The following is a 21277-nucleotide window of genomic DNA, read 5'->3' as shown; positions in this document are numbered from 1 at the left end:
AAAACTTTGAAAGTGTCCCCAAGTGCAGTGGCAAAAACCATCAAGCGCTACAAAGAAACTGGCTCACATGAGGATCGCCCCAGGAAAGGAAGACCAAGAGTCACCTCTGCTTCTGAGGATAAGTTTATCCGAGTCACCAGCCTCAGAAATCGCAGGTTAACAGCAGCGCAGATTAGAGACCAGGTCAATGCCACACAGAGTTCTAGCAGCAGACACATCTCTACAACAACTGTTAAGAGGAGACTTTGTGCAGCAGGCCTTCATGGTAAAATAGCTGCTAGGAAACCACTGCTAAGGACAGGCAGCAAGCAGAAGAGACTTGTTTGGGCTAAAGAACACAAGGAATGGACATTAGACCAGTGGAAATCTGTGCTTTGGTCTGATGAGTCCAAATTTGAGATCTTTGGTTCCAACCACCGTGTCTTTGTGCGACGCAGAAAAGGTGAATGGATGGACTCTACGTGCCTGGTTCCCATCCTGAAGCATGGAGGAGGAGGTGTGATGGTGTGGGGGTGCTTTGCTGGTGACACCGTTGGAGATTTATTCAAAATTGAAGGCATACTGAACCAGCATGGCTACCACAGCATCTTGCAGCGGCATGCTATTCCATCCGGTTTGCGTTTAGTTGGACCATCATTTATTTTTCAACAGGACAATGACCCCAAACACACCTCCAGGCTGTGTAAGGGCTATTTGACCAAGAAGGAGAGTGATGGGCTGCTACGTCAGATGACCTGGCCTCCACAGTCACCAGACCTGAACCCAATCGAGATGGTTTGGGGTGAGCTGGACTGCAGAGTGAAGGCAAAAGGGCCAACAGGTGCTAAGCATCTCTGGGAACTCCTTCAAGATTGTTGGAAGACCATTCCTGGTGACTACCTCTTGAAGCTCATCAAGAGAATGCCAAGAGTGTGCAAAGCAGTTATCAAAGCAAAAGGTGGCTACTTTGAAGAACCTAGAATATAAGACATATTTTCAGTTGTTTCACACTTTTTTGTTAAGTATATAATTCCACATGTGTTAATTCATAGTTTTGATGCCTTCAGTGTGAATGTACAATTTTCATAGTCATGAAAATACAGAAAAATCTTTAAATGGGAAGGTGTGTCCAAACTTTTGGTCTGTACTATATATATATATATATATATATATATATATATATATATATATATATATATATATATATATATATATATATATATATATACACACACACAGGGGTTGGACAAAATAATGGAAACACCTGGAAACATCAACAAAAGTTAGTTTAATATGGTGTAGGGCCACCTTTTGCGGCAAATACAGCCTCAATTCTCCAAGGTATGGATTCATACAAGGTGTGAATTGTTTTCAAAGGAATTTTAGCCCATTCTGCAGTTAAAGCACCCTCCAGTCTAACTTGAATCTCTAAAATCGACCATAAATGCTCAATAATGTTGAGGTCTGGGGATTGTGGGGGCCAGATGAGATGCTCAACTTCATTTGAATGTTCCTCGTGCCATGCTTTAATGAATCTAGCCGTAGGAATTGGTGCACTATCATCCTGAAAGATGGCATTCCCCTCCGGCATGTTTTACGGTTGGGAGAAGGCAGTCTGGATGGAATGCTTCTTTCGGCTGTCTCCAAATGTACACTCTGCCGGAGGTCGGAAATAGGGTAAACGATGAGAATATCACGTTTCCACTGCTCGAGGGACCACTTCTGGAGGTTTCTACACCACTCTAAACGCTTGGAAACATTTGTCATTGAGAGCAGCGGTTTTCTAATTGCAGCTCTTCTGTGGAATCCAGATTTGTGCAGCTCCCGACGAACAATTTTCATGGAAACTGGGTTCTGTAGGTGTTCATTGAGCTCAGCAGTGATTTTCAGAGCCGTGGTCTTGCAATCCTCTCTCACAATTCGCTTTAGAGTCCAACAGTCTCTCTCAGTCGACTTCGACTCCGGACCTGTGCTTTGCTTCTCTTTCAAACGCAGTCATTACTTTGGAGACAGTACCTCTTGACACGCCAAGCATTCGGGCACTTTCTGTTACACTAGCGCCTGCCATACGAGCACCAACAATTTGGCCTCTTTGAAAATCCGAGAGGTCTGCCATTGGTATCAGGTTCTCATCAATGTTCTTACAATTCTGCAAAACAAACAGTTAATTTACATACACGTATCACATAACACAAATAATCAACTACAAAACATTACCATATGTCACGGTTTGCATGTTTATAACATGTTCGAAGATTATAATGCCAAAACGTTAGGTGTTTCCATTATTTTGTCCAACCCCTGTATATACTAGATGGTGGCCCGATTCTAACGCATCGGGTCTCCTAGAATATGTATGTATGTATGTATATAGCAGCCACATAGTATATAGCACAGGCCACGTAGTATATAGGAGCCATGTAGTATATAGCAGACAAATACTATGTGGCCTGTGCTATATACTATGTGGCTGCTATATATATATATATATATATATATATATATATATATACATACATATTGTAGAATACCCGATGCGTTAATACAGGCCACGCAATATATAACAGTGGCCACGCAGTATATAACACAGCCCAAATAGTATATAACACAGCCCACGCAGTATATAGCAGCCACGCAGTATATAACACAGGCGACGTAGTATATAACACAGGCCATGCAGTATATAACAGTGGCCACGTAATATATAGCACAGACCACGCAGTACATAACACAGCCCACATAGTATCTAACACTGGCCACGTAGTATATAGCAGCCATGCGGTATATAACGCAGCTCACGTGGTATATAACACTGCCCACGCGGTATATAACACTGCCCACGCAGTATATAACACTGCCTACATAGTATATAACACTGCCCACGTAGTATATAGCAGCCCACGTGGTATATAACGCAGCCCACGCGGTATATAACGCAGCCCACGCGGTATATAACGCAGCCCACGTGGTATATAACGCAGCCCACGCAGTATATAACACAGCCCACGCGGTATATAACGCAGCCCACGTGGTATATAATGCAGCCCACGCAGTATATAACACAGCCCACGCAGTATATAACACTGCCCATGCGGTATATAACACTGCCCACGCAGTATATAACACTGCCCACGTAGTATATAACACTGCCCACGTAGTATATAGCAGCCCACGCGGTATATAACGCAGCCCACGCGGTATATAACGCAGCCCACGCGGTATATAACGCAGCCCACGTGGTATATAACGCAGCCCACGCGGTATATAACGCAGCCCACGCGGTATATAACGCAGCCCACGTGGTATATAACGCAGCCCACGCAGTATATAACACAGCCCACGCGGTATATAACACTGCCCACGTGGTATATAACACTGGCCAAGTAGTATATAGCAGCCACGCTGTGTATAACGCAGCCCACGTGGTATATAACACTGCCCTCGCGGTATATAACACTGCCCACGCAGTATATAACACTGCCCACGTAGTATATAACACTGCCCACGTAGTATATAGCAGCCCACGCGGTATATAACGCAGCCCACATGGTATATAACGCAGCCCACGCGGTATATAACACAGCCCACACGGTATATAACGCAGCCCACGCGGTATATAACGCAGCCCACGCGGTATATAACGCAGCCCACGTGGTATATAGCGCAGCCCACGCAGTATATAACACAGCCCACGCGGTATATAACACTGCCCACGTGGTATATAACACTGGCCAAGTAGTATATAGCAGCCATTCTGTGTATAACGCAGCCCACGCACTATATAACACTGCCCACATAGTATATAGCAGTGTGGGCACATATCCGTGTTAAAAAAAGATAATTAAAACAAAAAATAGTTATATACTCACCCCCTGGGATCCAGCAAAGCTGTCCCTATGCGCTCGGCTGCCGCCATCTTCCGTTCCCAGGATGCATTGCGAAATTACCCAGATGACTTAGTGGTCTCGCGAGACCGCTAAATCTTCTGGGTAATTTCTCAAAGCATCTCTGGTAACGGAAGATGGCGGCCGGCGCGAGCGCATTGTCGAACTACGGAGGGTGAGTATAGCAGGTTTTTTATTATTTTTAACTTTATATCTTTTTACTATTGACGCTGCATAGGCAGCATCAATAGTAAAAGGTTGGGGACACACAGGGTTAATAGCAGCGGTAACGTTACCCGCGGCATAGCGCGGTACGTTACCGCTGGCATTAACCCTGTGTGAGCGGTGAGGGGAGTATGGAGCGGACGCCGGGCACTGACTGCGGGGAGTATGGAGCGGGCGCCGGGCACTGACTGCAGGGGAGTAGGGGAGGGACTAATCGGACTGTGCCCGTCACTGATTGGTCGCGGCAGCCATGACAGGCAGCTGGCGAGACCAATCAGTGACGCGGGATTTCCGTGACGGAAGTTGCAGACAGAAAGACGGAAGTACCCCTTAGACAATTTTATATATATATATGTGTGTGTGTGTATATATATATATATATATATATATATATATATATACACACACACACACACACATACAAAAGGGTGCAAACACCTTACAGGTATATACCAAACCTTTACAATAGAACAAGAAAAATGTAGGCAGCACACCAATAAATGAAAAAAACTGTAGTTTATTGGCCCATGTACGACGTTCGGTCCCAATTGTGGCTTGAGCAAGGTCCACACTTGGGACCAAAACGTCATAAATGGGCCAATAAACTACACAGTTTTTTCATTTATTGGTGTGCTGCCTTCATTTTTCTTGTTCTATTACTTAGATAGAATAAAAGCTGGTAATTCATCTGCCAAGTTCTGTAAAATCACCGCAGGAGCCGCTAGGATAGAAGAGATGGATTACATACAGTAAATACATATAGAATAGGTACATATATAGATCTCTGACAAATACAGTTTGTACATTGTGTGTGCAGCTTACTGTACGTGTATTTAATTAATAAAAGATTATTTTTCTGAAAAAAATGGCGTGGGCTCCCGCGTAATTTTCGTAACCAGCCGAGGGAAAGCCAACGGCTGGGGGCCGGTGTTTATAGCCTGGGAAGGGGTTAATAGCCATGGAGCTTCCCAGGCTATTGATATCAGCTCACAACTGTATAATTAGTCTTTATTGGCTATTAAAATAGTCACTAACACTGAGCCACCGTAATAATATAACCACCATTACTAATGTTTCCTTATCCCGGCAATATTAATAGTTGATAATGAGGACTTGGAATAAAAAACAATGTCTAAAAATTACCCCAACCCCAAGAACGGCCGACAGTAATCAGTCCTATAATCACTCAGATTATTCCCTCATAATAATCAGTAATCCACTGCAAATAACAAATACTACTACGAATCCACCCAGACTAGTCAGAACTGCAGTATCCCAAAAGGAACTACTAAAATTAATAGAAACTAATTCTACCGATATTAATCTGTTTTAGTATCAATTACTGCTGATCTCCCCCAATAGCAACGGTTACTGACCGAACAGCAGCTAACATTAAGCGGAGTCCGTCATCCTCTTATACAATGTAACCATTTATGTAGGAGACTTCGCACCTGTACAAATTATATCAGGCATCTATATTTTAATGTTAGACTTGCAAAAATATAAACTTTTATTTAACATGCAAATGAGGGCGCTTCAGTGCACCCTTGGTGTAGCCTATGGCGTGGTGCACCCTTGGCATGGCCTATGGCATGGTGCACCCCTGGAATGGCATTGTGAACCCTTGGCGTGGCCTATGGTGTGGTGCACCCTTGGTGTGTCCTATGGCGTGGTGCACCCTTGGAATGGTCAATGGTGTGGCCTATGGTGTGGTGCACCCTTGGAATGGTCAATGGTGTGGCCTATGGCGTGGTGCACCCTTGGAATGGTCCTTGATGTGGTGCACCCTTGGCGTGGCCTATGGCATGGTGCACCCTTGGTGTGGCCTATGGCATTGTGAACCCCTGGCATGGCCTATGGTGTGGTGCACCCTTGGCATGGCATATGGCATGGTGCACCCTTGGCGTGTCCTATGGTGTGGTGTACCCTTGGAATGGTCAATGGCGTGGTGCACCCTTGGAATGGTCTATGGTGTGTGCACCCTTGGAATGGTCTGTGGTGTGGCCTATGGCGTGGTGCACCCTTGGCGTGTCCTATGGCGTGGTGCACCCTTGGAATGGTCTATGGTGTGGCCTATGGTGTGGTGCAGCCTTGTAATGGTCTATGGTGTGGCCTATGGGGTGGTGCACCCTTGGAATGGTCTATGGTGTGGCCTATGGTCCTTGAAATGGTCTATGGCGTGGTGCACCCTTCGAATGGTCTATGGCGTGGTTCAACCTTGGAATGGTCTATGGTGTGGCCTATGGCGTGGTGCACCCTTGGAATGGTCTATGGTGTGGCCTATGGTGTGGTGCACCCTTGAAATGGTCTATGGCGTGGTGCACCCTTGGAATGGTCTATGGCGTGGTTCAACCTTGGAATGGTCTATGGTGTGGCCTATGGCGTGGTGCACCCTTGGCGTGGCCTATGGCATGGTGCACTCTTGGAATGGTCTATGGCATGGCCTATAGCATGGTGCACCCTTGGAATGGTCTATGGCGTGGTGCACCCTTGGAATGGTCTATGGTGTGGTGCACCCTTGGAATGGTCTATGGTGTGGTGCACCCTTGGAATGGTCTATGGTGTGGTGCACCCTTGGAATGGTCTATAGTGTGGTGCACCCATGGAATGGTCTATGGTGTGGTGCACCCTTGGAATGGTCTATGGTGCGGTGCACCCTTGGAATGGTCTATTGTGTGTCCTATGGCGTGGTACACCCTTGGAGTGGCCTATGGCATGGTGCACCCTTGGAATGGTCTATGGCGTGGTGCACCCTTGGAATGGTTTATGGTGTGGTGCACCCTTGGGATGGTCTATGGTGTGGCCTATGGCGTGGTGCACCCTTGGAATGGTCTATGGCATGGTGCACCCTTGGAATGGTTTATGGTGTGGTGCACCCTTGGAATGGTCTATGGTATGGCCTATGGCGTGGTGCACCTTTGGAACGGTCTATGGCTTGGTGCACCCTTGGAATGGTCTATGGCGTGGTGCACCCTTGGAATGGTTTATGGTGTGGTGCACCCTTGGAATGGTCTACGGTGTGGCCTATGGCGTGGCGAACCCCCGGCGTGGCCTATGGCGTGGTGAACTCTTACTCTTTTCAATATTAAGCCCAGTCCCTTAACTTGATTCATAGCGCTCACTTGGTAATGGTGAATGCTGGCTAGAAGCAATCTCTGTTTATGCGCTTGTGCACTGACACTGTAGGAGCCCGGCGGTGCACTCAGTGTCGGTGCAGGCTGCGGGCACAGTGTTAGCAGTGGCAGCTCACAAGTCTTCAATGTCCTCAGCTGCAGACAGGCAGGTGTCAGAGTGCGTCCGCAGCCAGGATGTGAGTGTGACCATGGGGCCCTCCAGTATCAGTGTACAAGTGAGTTTAGACAGCGGACACACTTACCTGTCAATGAAGACAAGAGCCTGGGCCCTTTTCTTCTGAAAATACACCATTAAATGTCTGTCTGGTGTGATATTTCTAGGGGCCGTGCCCCCCACATAAAGGGGTGAGCAATAAAAGTGTTACTTTGTGGGTGACAGACTCCCTTTATACAATTAAACTATTACCAAACTAACAGCACAGTCACTAACACTCATCTAAACTAAGCGGTCCTAATAAACTAGGACTAGGACTATTCGTACCAATCTACCCTACTAATAACGACTGCTAATCTAACATAACGGCTACTACTGTATAATAATAATAATATTATCTACTAACCCATCCTAATAATGCAGCTAACACGAATCTACCCTATTAGTAACCTGGTTACAAATTATCTCATTAGCAATGGTTACTAAACTAACCCAATAGTAACTACTCCCAACAACGACTATTACTGATCCAACCTTCCACTAATCTAACACAATGGCTCCTATTGTAGTAATATTAGTAATGTAAATGAATAGTCACTAACACTGAGCTACCGTAACCATATAACCACCATTACTAATGTTTCCTTATCCCGGCAATATTAATAGTTGATAATATTAATACAAATTACATCTAGATTAAGAAATAATCATTATACAATTTGACATTGACAATGCCAGTAATATTTGGCTGATCCAGTAACCCTCATCAGATTGGGGATCACGCTCATTTGAGGCTTTCGATAGTATAATAGTCACAAGCGTATCAAGGATGGAAATGAGTCATTACATCGTGGAGGGCTCTGCAGGGGCGGAGCTCCAGATCAGAGTCCTCCTGGGCGTCACCCTCAGTGGATGTTCTTGGCCAATGACATTGTACTGGATGTAATCTCTGAAGAGAATATGGCGCCTCTCGTCCGATGTACTGTAACTATCCCCCACCATGTCACATGTGGATCAGAGAAGCATTGTGCAAGGACGAGACATGCTCAGCAGCAGTGTGACGCTGCAGTCACTTTATTAGCACTTCACTCTCTCAAGCGTTTATGTCACATAGACATTTCTTTATTTTTTATTACATTTTTTAAAATATAATTTTCTTTTCTTTTTTGTAGATTGCCATGAAAATGAAAATTCAACTTTCTTCCAAAAACACCACATCACGAAGATCAAACAAAACCGTTCTGCATCTGAACCAAGACCCATTTTTTTTTGTTTTGCATTTTTAACCCATTGCTAGCGCCCTTCTGTTATTTATTGTATAGAGACAGAGAGAAAAGTATTTATTACAACCAAATGAGTCTATTCTTTTTATATCTTATATTTCAAAATAAAATCTGACGGCATCCATTGATTCTTTACATTGCGGCGTCCTGGCGGACTGCACTGTACAGGTCTCCGTTGGGCCGGATGAGTGGAGTGCGCCGTGCCTTGGACTGACATGATTGTACAGTATGTTACAAATAGAAGAAACATTGTATCAATTGTGTATTTCAGCAAGATTAAAAAGTATTTTAGATACAGTGCCGTTCCTGCTCCTTTCTTTATGGTGGTTTTATCCACTACAGGTAAATAATGGTGGCCAGTGATAACCCCCAGAGGCCTCACATCACCAGTAGAATATGGCGTCCAGACTGAACCCCATATTTATAAAGCTCTCACCCCTTGGGAGCTTCAGGACCGGAGACTGGTTTTCTGATTAGCAGGTTCTGTGCCCACATGACATAGCGCAGAATGTTCTATATGGAGGGACAGAACATCAGTAGAACTACACCATCATTCACAGGACAAACACTGTCCCCAGTGACCTCATAAGAAACTCAAGACCCACAATGCAGTACTATATGACCATCTCCTCTCAGTCACACTGGCCTCTGGTTTATGTCACTAACATCAGCCTCCATCTTACATCAGGAGGCCTATGTTAGGGGTCAAGTTCCCGCATCTGCACAGGGGGAATCTCAGGCCATCTCCGCTGCAGTCTCCCATTCTTCTCCTGCCACAGTGGAGGTTGCTCAGTGGAGATGTCAGTCCCAGCGTCTCGCTCAGTCTGACTCTGTGAGGAGGATTACTGCTGCTTCTCCAGCTTCTGCCATTGACGTCAGTGCTGGGCAGCGGCGAGCAGACACTTTTGGGACTAAGTCCTGCTTTTCTCCTTCTGAGCATGCCCAGGGTAAGATCTCTCATTGGAGATCGAGGGTCACATGCTTGGATACTGCAGCAAAGCCCATTGGTCCTCTAGGAAGGTCCTGAAGGTGCTCAGGCTCTGTGGCAGCTTCTCATTGGTCCTTCTAGGAAGGTCCTGTCCTGGCTGCAGCTATAAAAGGCTCGCATGGCCGCATGGCCATGCGCTAGTATCTTTCTAAGTTATGTGCTTTGTGCCAGTGTGGTCATGTAAGATTGTGTTCAGGGACCCGGCTGAAATAAGCCCCTAGAATGCTGGCACCTCCGGCGAGGAGTTTGTGTGTATTCAGGGACCTGGCTGAAATAAGGCCCTAGAATGCTGGCACCTCCGGCGAGGAGTTTTGTGTGCATGCATGACCACTGACTGCTCTCTGTTGGGCAGATAGCCTGTGCTCCTGTGAAGTCTAACAGGGTGCAGAGCTTTGCTTTCACGGCTGCTCTGTGAGTTAACAGAGCTAGCCAATACCGCCATATAGTGCTGCCATTTGCTAGCAGCAGGTTCTCCTGCACGGTGGACCCCGGGCTGCGAACGCATCAATAACAATAAAAAACTATATTTTCTCGGTGTGTTCCGCTAGCCCTAACAGCCTTCTTATGGTGTTTGTTTATACAGGCAATGAGCTTTGTTTTACAGGCTGTCAGAGGCAATGAGCATGACATTACAATCTCTTATAGAAGCAACGAGTTTGGTGTTAGAGTCCATTATAGATAAAGTCTCTTATAGAGGCGATTAACTTGATGTTACAGTCTCTTAAAAAGCAATGAGTTTGGTGTTACAATCCCTTATAGCGGCGATGAGCTGGATGTTACAGTCTCTTATAGAAGCGATGAGCTTGGTGTTACAGTCTCTTACAGAGGCGATGAGCTTGGTGTTACAGTCTCTTACAGAGGCGATGAGCTTGATGTTACAATCCCTTATAGCGGCGATTAGCTTGATGTTACAGTCTCTTGTAGAGGCAGTTTGGTGTTACAGTCTCTTATAGAGGCGATGAGCTTGATGTTACAGTCTCTTATAGAAGCGATGAGCTTTATGTTACAGTCTCTTATAGAAGCGATGAGCTTGATGTTACAGTCTCTTATAGAGGCGATGAGCATGATGTTACAGTCTCTTGTAGAGGCAATGAGTTTGGTGTTACAGTCTCTTATAGAGGAGATGAGATTGATGTTACAGGCTCTTATAGAGGCAAAGAGCTTGGTGTTACAGACTCTTATAGAGGCGATGAGCTTGATGTTACAGTCTCTTATAGAGGCGATGAGCTCGATGTTACAGTCTCTTATAGAGGCGATGAGCTTGGTGTTACAATCCCTTATAGAAGTGATGAGCTTGGTGTTACAATCCCTTATAGAGGTGATGAGCTTGGTGTTACAATCCCTTATAGAGGTTATGAGCTTGATATTACAGTCTCTTATAGAGGCAATGAGCTTGCTGATACAGTCTCTTATAGAGGCAATAAGTCTGGTGTTACAGTCTCTTAAAGAGGCGATGAGCTCGATGTTACAGTCTCTTATAGAGGCAATGAGCTTGATGTTACAGTCTCTTATAGAGGCAAAGAGCTTGGTGTTACAGTCTCTTATAGAGGCGATGAGCTTGGTGTTACAGTCTCTTATAGAGGCGATGAGCTTGATGTTACAGTCTCTTATAGAGGCGATGAGCTTGATGTTACAGTCCCTTATAGAGGCGATGAGCTTGGCGTTACAGTCTCTTATAGAGGCGATGAGCTTGATGTTACAGTCTCTTATAGAGGCAATGAGCTTGGTGTTACAGTCTCTTATAGAGGTGACGAGCTTGGTGTTACAGTTTCTTAAAGAGACAATGAGCTTGCTGATACAGTCTCTTATAGAGGCAATGAGTCTGGTGTTACAGTCTCTTATAGAGGCGATGAGCTTGATGTTACAGTCTCTTATAGAGGCAAAGAGCTTGGTGTTACAGTCTGTTATAGAGGCGATGAGCTTGGTGTTACAGTCTCTTATAGAGGCGATGAGCTTGATGTTACAGTCTCTTATAGAGGCGATGAGCTTGATGTTGCAGTCTCTTATAGAGGCGATGAGCTTGGTGTTACAGTCTCTTATAGAGGTGGTGAGCTTGATGTTACAGTCTCTTATAGAGGCGATGAGCTTGGTGTTACAATACCTTATAGAGGTGATGAGCTTGGTGTTACAATCCCTTATAGAGGTGATGAGCTTGGTGTTACAATCCCTTATAGAGGTTATGAGCTTGATATTACAGTCTCTTATAGAGGCGATGAGCTTGGTGTTACAGTCTCTTATAGAGGTGACGAGCTTGGTGTTACAGTCTCTTAAAGAGGCAATGAGCTTGCTGATACAGTCTCTTATAGAGGCAATGAGTCTGGTGTTACAGTCTCTTATAGAGGCGATGAGCTCGATGTTACAGTCTCTTATAGAGGCGATGAGCTTGATGTTACAGTCTCTTATAGAGGCAAAGAGCTTGGTGTTACAGTCTCTTATTGAGGCGATGAGCTTGGTGTTACAGTCTCTTATAGAGGCGATGAGCTTGATGTTACAGTCTCTTATAGAGGCGATGAGCTTTATGTTACAGTCTCTTATAGAGGCGATGAGCTTGGTGTTACAGTCTCTTATAGAGGCGATGAGCTTGATGTTACAGTCTCTTATAGAGGTGATGAGCTTGATGTTACAGTCCCTTATAGAGGTGATGAGCTTGGCGTTACAGTCTCTTATAGAGGCGATGAGCTTGATGTTACAGTCTCTTATAGAGGCAATGAGCTTGGTGTTACAGTCTCTTATAGAGGTGACGAGCTTGGTGTTACAGTTTCTTAAAGAGACAATGAGCTTGCTGATACAGTCTCTTATAGAGGCAATGAGTCTGGTGTTACAGTCTCTTATAGAGGCGATGAGCTTGATGTTACAGTCTCTTATAGAGGCAAAGAGCTTGGTGTTACAGTCTGTTATAGAGGCGATGAGCTTGGTGTTACAGTCTCTTATAGAGGCGATGAGCTTGATGTTACAGTCTCTTATAGAGGCGATGAGCTTGATGTTGCAGTCTCTTATAGAGGCGATGAGCTTGGTGTTACAGTCTCTTATAGAGGTGGTGAGCTTGATGTTACAGTCTCTTATAGAGGCGATGAGCTTGGTGTTACAATACCTTTTAGAGGTGATGAGCTTGGTGTTACAATCCCTTATAGAGGTGATGTGCTTGGTGTTACAATCCCTTATAGAGGTTATGAGCTTGATATTACAGTCTCTTATAGAGGCGATGAGCTTGGTGTTACAGTCTCTTATAGAGGTGACGAGCTTGGTGTTACAGTTTCTTAAAGAGGCAATGAGCTTGGTGTTACAGTCTCTTATAGAGGCGATGAGCTCGATGTTACAGTCTCTTATAGAGGCGATGAGCTTGATGTTACAGTCTCTTATAGAGGCAAAGAGCTTGGTGTTACAGTCTCTTATTGAGGCGATGAGCTTGGTGTTACAGTCTCTTATAGAGGCGATGAGCTTGATGTTACAGTCTCTTATAGAGGCGATGAGCTTTATGTTACAGTCTCTTATAGAGGCGATGAGCTTGGTGTTACAGTCTCTTATAGAGGCGATGAGCTTGATGTTACAGTCTCTTATAGAGGCAATGAGCTTGGTGTTACAGTCTCTTATAGAGGTGACGAGCTTGGTGTTACAGTCTCTTAAAGCGGCAATGAGCTTGCTGATACTGTCTCTTATAGAGGCAATGAGTCTGGTGTTACAGTCTCTTATAGAGGCGATGAGCTTGATGTTACAGTCTCTTATAGAGGCAATGAGCTTGGTGTTACAGTCACTTATAGAGGTGACGAGCTTGGTGTTACAGTCTCTTAAAGAAGCAATGAGCTTGCTGATACTGTCTCTTATAGAGGCAATAAGTCTGGTGTTACAGTCTCTTATAGAGGCGATGAGCTTGATGTTACAGTCTCTTATAGAGGCAAAGAGCTTGGTGTTACAGTCTCTTATAGAGGCGATGAGCTTGGTGTTACAGTCTCTTATAGAGACGATGAGCTTGGTGTTACAGTCTCTTATAGAGGCGATGAGCTTGATGCTACAGTCTCTTATAGAGACGATGAGCTTGGTGTTACAGTCTCTTATAGAGGCGATGAGCTTGATGTTACAGTCTCTTATAGAGGCAATGAGCTTGGTGTTACAGTCTCTTATAGAGCTGACAAGCTTGGTGTTACAGTCTCTTAAAGAGGCAATGAGCTTGCTGAAACAGTCTCTTATAGAGGCAATGAGTCTGGTGTTACAGTCTCTTATAGAGGCGATGAGCTCGATGTTACAGTCTCTTATAGAGGCGATGAGCTTGATGTTACAGTCTCTTATAGAGGCGATGAGCTTGATGTTACAGGCTCTCATAGAGGCAAAGAGCTTGGTGTTACAGTCTCTTATAGAGGCAATGAGCTTGCTGAAACAGTCTCTTATAGAGGCAATGAGTCTGGTGTTACAGTCTCTTATAGAGGCGATGAGCTCGATGTTACAGTCTCTTATAGAGGCGATGAGCTTGATGTTACAGTCTCTTATAGAGGCGATGAGCTTGATGTTACAGGCTCTCATAGAGGCAAAGAGCTTGGTGTTACAGTCTCTTATAGAGGCAATGAGCTTGGTGTTACAGTCTCTTATAGAGGCGATGAGCTTGATGTTACAGTCTCTTATAGAGGCAATGAGCTTGATGTTAGTCTCTTATAGAGGCGATGAGCTTGATGTTACGGTCTCTTGTAGAGGCAATGAGTTTGGTGTTACAGTCTCTTATAGAGGCGATGAGCTTGATGTTACAGTCTCTTGTAGAGGCAATGAGCTTGGTGTTACAGTCCCTTATAGAGGCAATGAGCTTGACGTTACTGTCTCTTATAGAGACGATCAGCTTGGTGTTACAGTCTCTTATAGAGGTTATGAGCTTGATATTACAGTCTCTTGTAGAGGTGACGAGCTTGGTGTTACAGTCTCTTATAGAAGCGATGAGCTTGATGTTACAGTCTCTTATAGGGTGATGACCTTGATGTTATAGTCTCTTATAGAGGCAATCAGCTTGCTGATACAGTCTGTTAAAGAAGTGATGTGCTTTGTTTAACAGGCTATCATAGAGGCAATCAGTTTGGTGTTACAATCCCCTACAGAGGCGATGAGCTTGATGTTACAGGCTCTCAGAGGCAATGAGCTTGATGTTACAGTGTCTTATAGGGGCGATGAGTTTGATGTTACTGTCTTTTATAGATGCGATGAGCTTGGTGTTGCAGTCCATTATAGAGGAAATGAGTTTGATATTACAGGCTCTCCTAGAGGCAATGAGCTTGGTGTTACAGTCTCTTATAGAGGCTATGAGCTTGATGTTACAGTCTCCTATAGAGGCGATGAACTTGGTGTTGCAGTCCATTATAGAGACGATGAGCTTGGTGTTACAGGCGCTCATAGAGGCAATGAACTTAGCTTTACAGTCTGTTACAGAGGCAATGTGGTTTGTTTAACAGGCTATCAGAGGCAATGAGTTTGATATTAGTCTCTTATAGAGGCGATGAGCTTGGTGTTACAGCCTCTTATAGAAGGGATGAGCTTGATGCTACAGTCTCATAGATGCGATCAGCTTGGCATTATAGTCTCTTACAGAGGCGATGAGCTTGATGTTATAGTCTTTTATAGAGGCAATGAGCTTGGTGTTACAGTCTCTTATAGAGGTGACGAGCTTGGTGTTACAGTCTCTTAAAGAGGCAATGAGCTTGCTGATACTGTCTCTTATAGAGGCAATGAGTCTGGTGTTACAGTCTCTTATAGAGGCGATGAGCTTGATGTTACAGTCTCTTATAGAGGCAATGAGCTTGGTGTTACAGTCACTTATAGAGGTGACGAGCTTGGTGTTACAGTCTCTTAAAGAAGCAATGAGCTTGCTGATACTGTCTCTTATAGAGGCAATAAGTCTGGTGTTACAGTCTCTTATAGAGGCGATGAGCTTGATGTTACAGTCTCTTATAGAGGCAAAGAGCTTGGTGTTACAGTCTCTTATAGAGGCGATGAGCTTGGTGTTACAGTCTCTTATAGAGGCGATGAGCTTGATGTTACAGTCTCTTATAGAGGCGATGAGATTGATGTTGCAGTCTCTTATAGAGACGATGAGCTTGGTGTTACAGTCTCTTATAGAGGCGATGAGCTTGATGTTACAGTCTCTTATAGAGGCAATGAGCTTGGTGTTACAGTCTCTTATAGAGGGGACAAGCTTGGTGTTACAGTCTCTTAAAGAGGCAATGAGCTTGCTGAAACAGTCTCTTATAGAGGCAATGAGTCTGGTGTTACAGTCTCTTATAGAGGCGATGAGCTCGATGTTACAGTCTCTTATAGAGGCGATGAGCTTGATGTTACAGTCTCTTATAGAGGCGATGAGCTTGATGTTACAGGCTCTCATAGAGGCAAAGAGCTTGGTGTTACAGTCTCTTATAGAGGCAATGAGCTTGGTGTTACAGTCTCTTATAGAGGCGATGAGCTTGATGTTACAGTCTCTTATAGAGGCAATGAGCTTGATGTTAGTCTCTTATAGAGGCGATGAGCTTGATGTTACAGTCTCTTGTAGAGGCAATGAGTTTAGTGTTACAGTCTCTTATAGAGGCGATGATCTTGATGTTACAGTCTCTTGTAGAGGCAATGAGCTTGGTGTTACAGTCCCTTATAGAGGCAATGAGCTTGATGTTACTGTCTCTTATAGAGACGATCAGCTTGATGTTACAGTCTCTTATAGAGGCGATGAGCTTGGTGTTACAGTCTCTTATAGAGGTTATGAGCTTGATATTACAGTTTCTTGTAGAGGTGACGAGCTTGGTGTTACAGTCTCTTATAGAAGCGATGAGCTTGATGTTACAGTCTCTTATAGGGTGATGACCTTGATGTTATAGTCTCTTATAGAGGCAATCAGCTTGCTGATACAGTCTGTTAAAGAAGTGATGTGCTTTGTTTAACAGGCTATCATAGAGGCAATGAGTTTGGTGTTACAATCCCTTACAAAGGCGAAGAGCTTGATGTTACAGGCTCTCAGAGGCAATGAGCTTGATGTTACAGTGTCTTATAGGGGCGATAAGTTTGATGTTACTGTCTCTTATAGATGCGATGAGCTTGGTGTTGCAGTCCATTATAGAGGCAATGAGTTTGATATTACAGGCTCTCCTGGAGGCAATGAGCTTGGTGTTACAGTCTCTTATAGAGGCTATGAGCTTGATGTTACAGTCTCCTATAGAGGCGATGAACTTGGTGTTGCAGTCCATTATAGAGACGATGAGCTTGGTGTTACAGGCGTTCATAGAGGCAATGAACTTAGCTTTACAGTCTGTTACAGAGGCAATGTGGTTTGTTTAACAGGCTATCAGAGGCAATGAGTTTGATATTAGTCTCTTATAGAGGCGATGAGCTTGGTGTTACAGCCTCTTATAGAAGGGATGAGCTTAATGTTACAGTCTCATAGATGCGATCAGCTTGGCATTATAGTCTCTTACAGAGGCTTGATGTTATAGTCTTTTATAGAGGCAATGAGCTTTGTTTCACAGGTTCTTATAGAGGCGATGAGCTTGGTGTTACAGTCTCTTATAGAGGCAATGAGCTTGATGTTACAGTCTCTTATAGGAGCCATGAGTTTGATGTCACAGTCTCTTATAGAGGCGATGAACTTGGTGTTACAAGCTCTCATAGAGGCAATGAACTTAGCTTTACAGTCTGTTACAGAGGCAATGTGGTTTGTTTAACAGGCTATCAGAGGCAATGAGTTTGATGTTATAGTCTTTTATAGAGGCAATGAACTTGGTGTTACAGCCTCTTACAGAGGCGATGAGCTTGATATAGAGGGAATGAGTTTGCTGATACAGTCTGTTATAGAAGTGATGAGCTTGATGTTACAGTCTCTTACAGAGGCAATGTGCTTTGTTTAACAGGTTCTTATAGAGGCAATGAGCTTGGTGTTATAGTCTTTTATAGAGGTAATGAGCTTTGTTTCACAGGTTCTTATAGAAGCAATGAGCTTGATGTTACAGTCTCTTATAGAGGCGATGAGCTTGATGTTACAGTCTCTTACAGAGGTGATGAGCTTGGTGTTACAGGCTCTGTCAGGAATCCCACCGTGCTGTCACCAATATGTCACAGTTCACTGGGAGGATACCTTTATCATCCCCACCACTCACACCAATTTCTAATGAACCGGGGTTGTTTGGTTGCCCCTGGTTCTTTCTGAAGGGGATTTATCTATATCCCACTTCCCTGTTTGGAACTTGCAGCTCTCTGGCTCTTACCCTCAGGTCAGTCAGGGTACTGCACCTAGGGTAAGTAGACGCCAGAAAGGCTGCCTGCTATGTACTGTCTATTAGGCACGCTGCAGCTAGGGCGATATAAATACTCACACTCAGGCAGGAACAATAATTATCAACGCCGCCGGTTGCTGCCAAACCTCGCAATTGCACAGGTCAAATTCTGCTCCAACCAGCTCTGATTTCATAATTATTAATGGGTCCGGAGCCAACCCAGATTAGTAGCGTAGTTCACTTCAGAGGACGTGACCGTATGTAATAGAGTAAGGAGAGACAAGCTAGTAATTTAAAATATTTTACTCCAAAAAAGGTAGGCAGTATTTACAGAGGTATAAAAAGATATTATAAAGTTGAATATCGTATGTACAGTACAATTACAAATAAAATGGGATTAACGTTGAAAAATCACTTGCATTTTGTAATGTCATCTTATCTTATGGCTGACCGTGTGCTGTGGGGAAGGGGACACATCTAGATGCATAGAACATCTGTATAGCAGCTAGACCCCAGACAAAGACACGTGAAGACTGCTGCTTCACTCAGTTATTTTCTAGCCTAAAACCAAAGCCCTGCCCCTGTGGTGACCTCATTTAGAGGCTGGATACTCCCGTCTTAGCAGTATGAAAAATCATCATCCCACATATCTTGGCGTAGGAACCTCGTAGAAAGACGACACCCTTGTCGTTATGCTCAGCGTGCTATAGGGATTCGTTTACGTATAGACATGGGGTGGCTGGGTGACCTAGTTACGTAGTAATCCGTTTCTCAATTGTGCTGGTTCTGGAACCTAGAAAACTCACTGGCTGATAGTTCTACCGAAGCCCATGTCAAAAATGTATTTGTCTCACTTCTATCAATAATTGATGCTATGATATTTACATTAGCAAAGACAAAGAAACTTTTTTTCCCATGTGCTTCTACTTGTACTTTCACTTTGAAGCCATATAAATTCTTGAGGGAGGGGGAGAAATGAGGGGTTTTGGGTTACACACACAGGCAGAGTGGGAAGTGGGGGTCTGAAAGGCCCACAGCGTGTGCCTGAAAAGCCAATGTACTTTTAGGTAGATACTCAAACATGGCATATTCACATTATCGTGACAGGCTCTTATAAAGGCAATGAGCTTGATGTTACAGGCCCTTATAGAGGCGATGAGATTAGCTTTAAAGTCAATTACAGAAGCAATGTACTTTGTTTAACAGGCTGTACAAATCCCTGGTTAGACTGCACATGGAGTACTGTGTATAGTTTTGGTCACTGGTGCTCAGGAAGGATATAATGGAACTAGAGCGAGTACAAAGGAGGGCAACAAAATTAATAAAGGGAATGGGGGAACTACAATACCCAGAGAGATTAGAAAAATTAGGATTATTTAGTCTAGAAAAAAGACGACTGAGGGGCAACCTAATAACCATGTATAAGTATATAAGGGGACAATACAAATATCTCTCCGAGGATCTGTTTATACCAAGGGGACGGTCACAAGGGGGCATTCTTTGCGTCTGGAGGAGAGAAGGTTTTACCACCAACATAGAAGAGGATTCTTTACTGTTAGGGCAGTGAGAATCTGGAATTCCTTGCCTGAGGAGGTAGTGATGGCAAACTCAGTCAAGGGGTCAGGGGAGGCCTGGACGTCTTCCTGGAGCGTAACGATATTGTATCTTACAGTTATTAGGTTCTGTAGAAGGACGTAGATCTGTGACGGAATATAGGCTGAACTGGATGGACACATGACTTTTTTCGGCCTGGCTAACTATGTTACTATGTTATATATAGAGATGGGCGAACCCGAACAGTAAAGTTCGGTGTCTGTACCGGACACCTACTGTTCGGGCACAGACTCCGAACATGGACTTCACCATGTCCCCACATGGGAGCCTGGACTTCTAAAGGAATTTTAATTTGTTCTGTCACTTCTCTTCCTCTCCAATCTATAATTCTCTGTCTTCCTCATTTCCCATATGTTAAACTGTGTAATTCACCTACTAAAATAGACTTCCTCTTTGGCACTGCAGGGGTCCTTTGGTTTGAAAGAGGTTGCCTGCATTTTAATTAGGATTGTCACTTCACAACATTATGTAATTTCCTCTGTCAACTGGGTAATTCTATTTCAAGGCAGCTTCGATTGCAAGCTCTTGTCATACTGCAAAACAGAGGAGGAGGGAGGGGGTGAATGCCCCCCTTACTAGTGGCTTCAGAGATCTTAATATTTACTATGAAACTAACATACCGCACCACCACACAGAAACATTTCGCATGTATTTACAAGTGCTGAGTTCAGGTCATTAACCCCTTAGTGACAGAGCCAATTTGGTACTTACTGACCGAGCCAATTTTTACAATTCTGACCAGTGTCACTTTAAGAGGTTATAACTCTGGAACGCTTTATCGGATCCCGCTGATTCTGAGACTGTTTTTTCGTGACATGTTGTACTTCAAGTTAATGGTAACATTTCTTAGATATTACTTGCAATTATTTATGAAAAAAATGGAAATATGGCGAAAATTTTTAAAATTTTGCAATTTTCAAACTTTGTATTTTTATGCCCTTAAATCAGAGAGATATGTCACAAAAAATAGTTAATAAATAACATTTATCACATGTCTACTTTACATCAGCACAATTTTGGAAACAATTTTTTTTTTTGTTAGGGAGTTATATGGGTTAAAAGTTGACCAGCAATTTCTCATTTTTACAACACCATGTTTTTTTTAGGGACCACATCACCTTTGAAGTGATTTTGAGGGGTCTATATGATAGAAAATAACCAAGTGTGACACCATTCTAAAAACTGCACCCCTCAAGCTGCTCAAAACCACATTCAAGAAGTTTATTAACCCTTTACGTACTTCACAGGAACTGAAACAATGTGGAAGAAAAAAATGAACATTTAACTTTTTTTTGCAAACATTTTACTTCAGAACCATTTTTTTTAATTTTCACAAGTGTAAAAACAGAAATTTAACCACAAATTTTGTTGTGCAATTTTTCCTGAGTACGCCGATACCCCATATGTGGAGGTAAACCACTGTTTGGGCGCACCGCAGAGCTTGGAAGTGAAGGAGCACCGTTTGACTGTTTCAATGCAGAATTGGCTGGAATTGAGATCGGACGCCATGTCGCGTTTGGAGAGCCCCTAATGTGCCGAAACAGTGGAAACCCCCCACAAGTGACACCATTTTGGAAACTAGACCCCCCAAGGAACTTATCTAGATGTGCGGTGAGCACTTTGAACCCCCAAGTGCTTCACAGAAGTTTATAACGTAGAGCCGTGAAAATAAAAAATCGCATTTGTTTTCACAAAAATGATTTTTTCGCCCACAAATTCTTATTTTAACAAGGGTAACAGGAGAAATTAAACCACAAAAGTTGTTGTGCAATTTCTCCTGAGTACGTCGAT

The 21277-nt window shown here is 43.8% G+C and overlaps 1 protein-coding gene across 2 annotated transcripts in view; it reads left to right on the top strand.

Moving 5' to 3' along the window:
• LOC143806321 (calcitonin gene-related peptide 1-like) overlaps positions 1–8956 on the top strand; it is a 31190-nt gene extending 22234 nt beyond the window's left edge. For both annotated transcript variants that reach the window (XR_013221435.1, XM_077286599.1), the window contains exon 5: positions 8549–8956. The gene's annotated coding sequence lies outside the window, so the exon portion shown is untranslated. The remainder of the gene's footprint in view (positions 1–8548) is intronic.
• The last annotated feature ends 12321 nt before the right edge of the window (positions 8957–21277 follow it).

This window comes from Ranitomeya variabilis, chromosome 2, assembly GCF_051348905.1.
Source record: "Ranitomeya variabilis isolate aRanVar5 chromosome 2, aRanVar5.hap1, whole genome shotgun sequence".
NCBI classification, from domain to species: domain Eukaryota; kingdom Metazoa; phylum Chordata; class Amphibia; order Anura; family Dendrobatidae; genus Ranitomeya; species Ranitomeya variabilis.
This window is presented reverse-complemented; position numbering and strand designations above follow the sequence as displayed.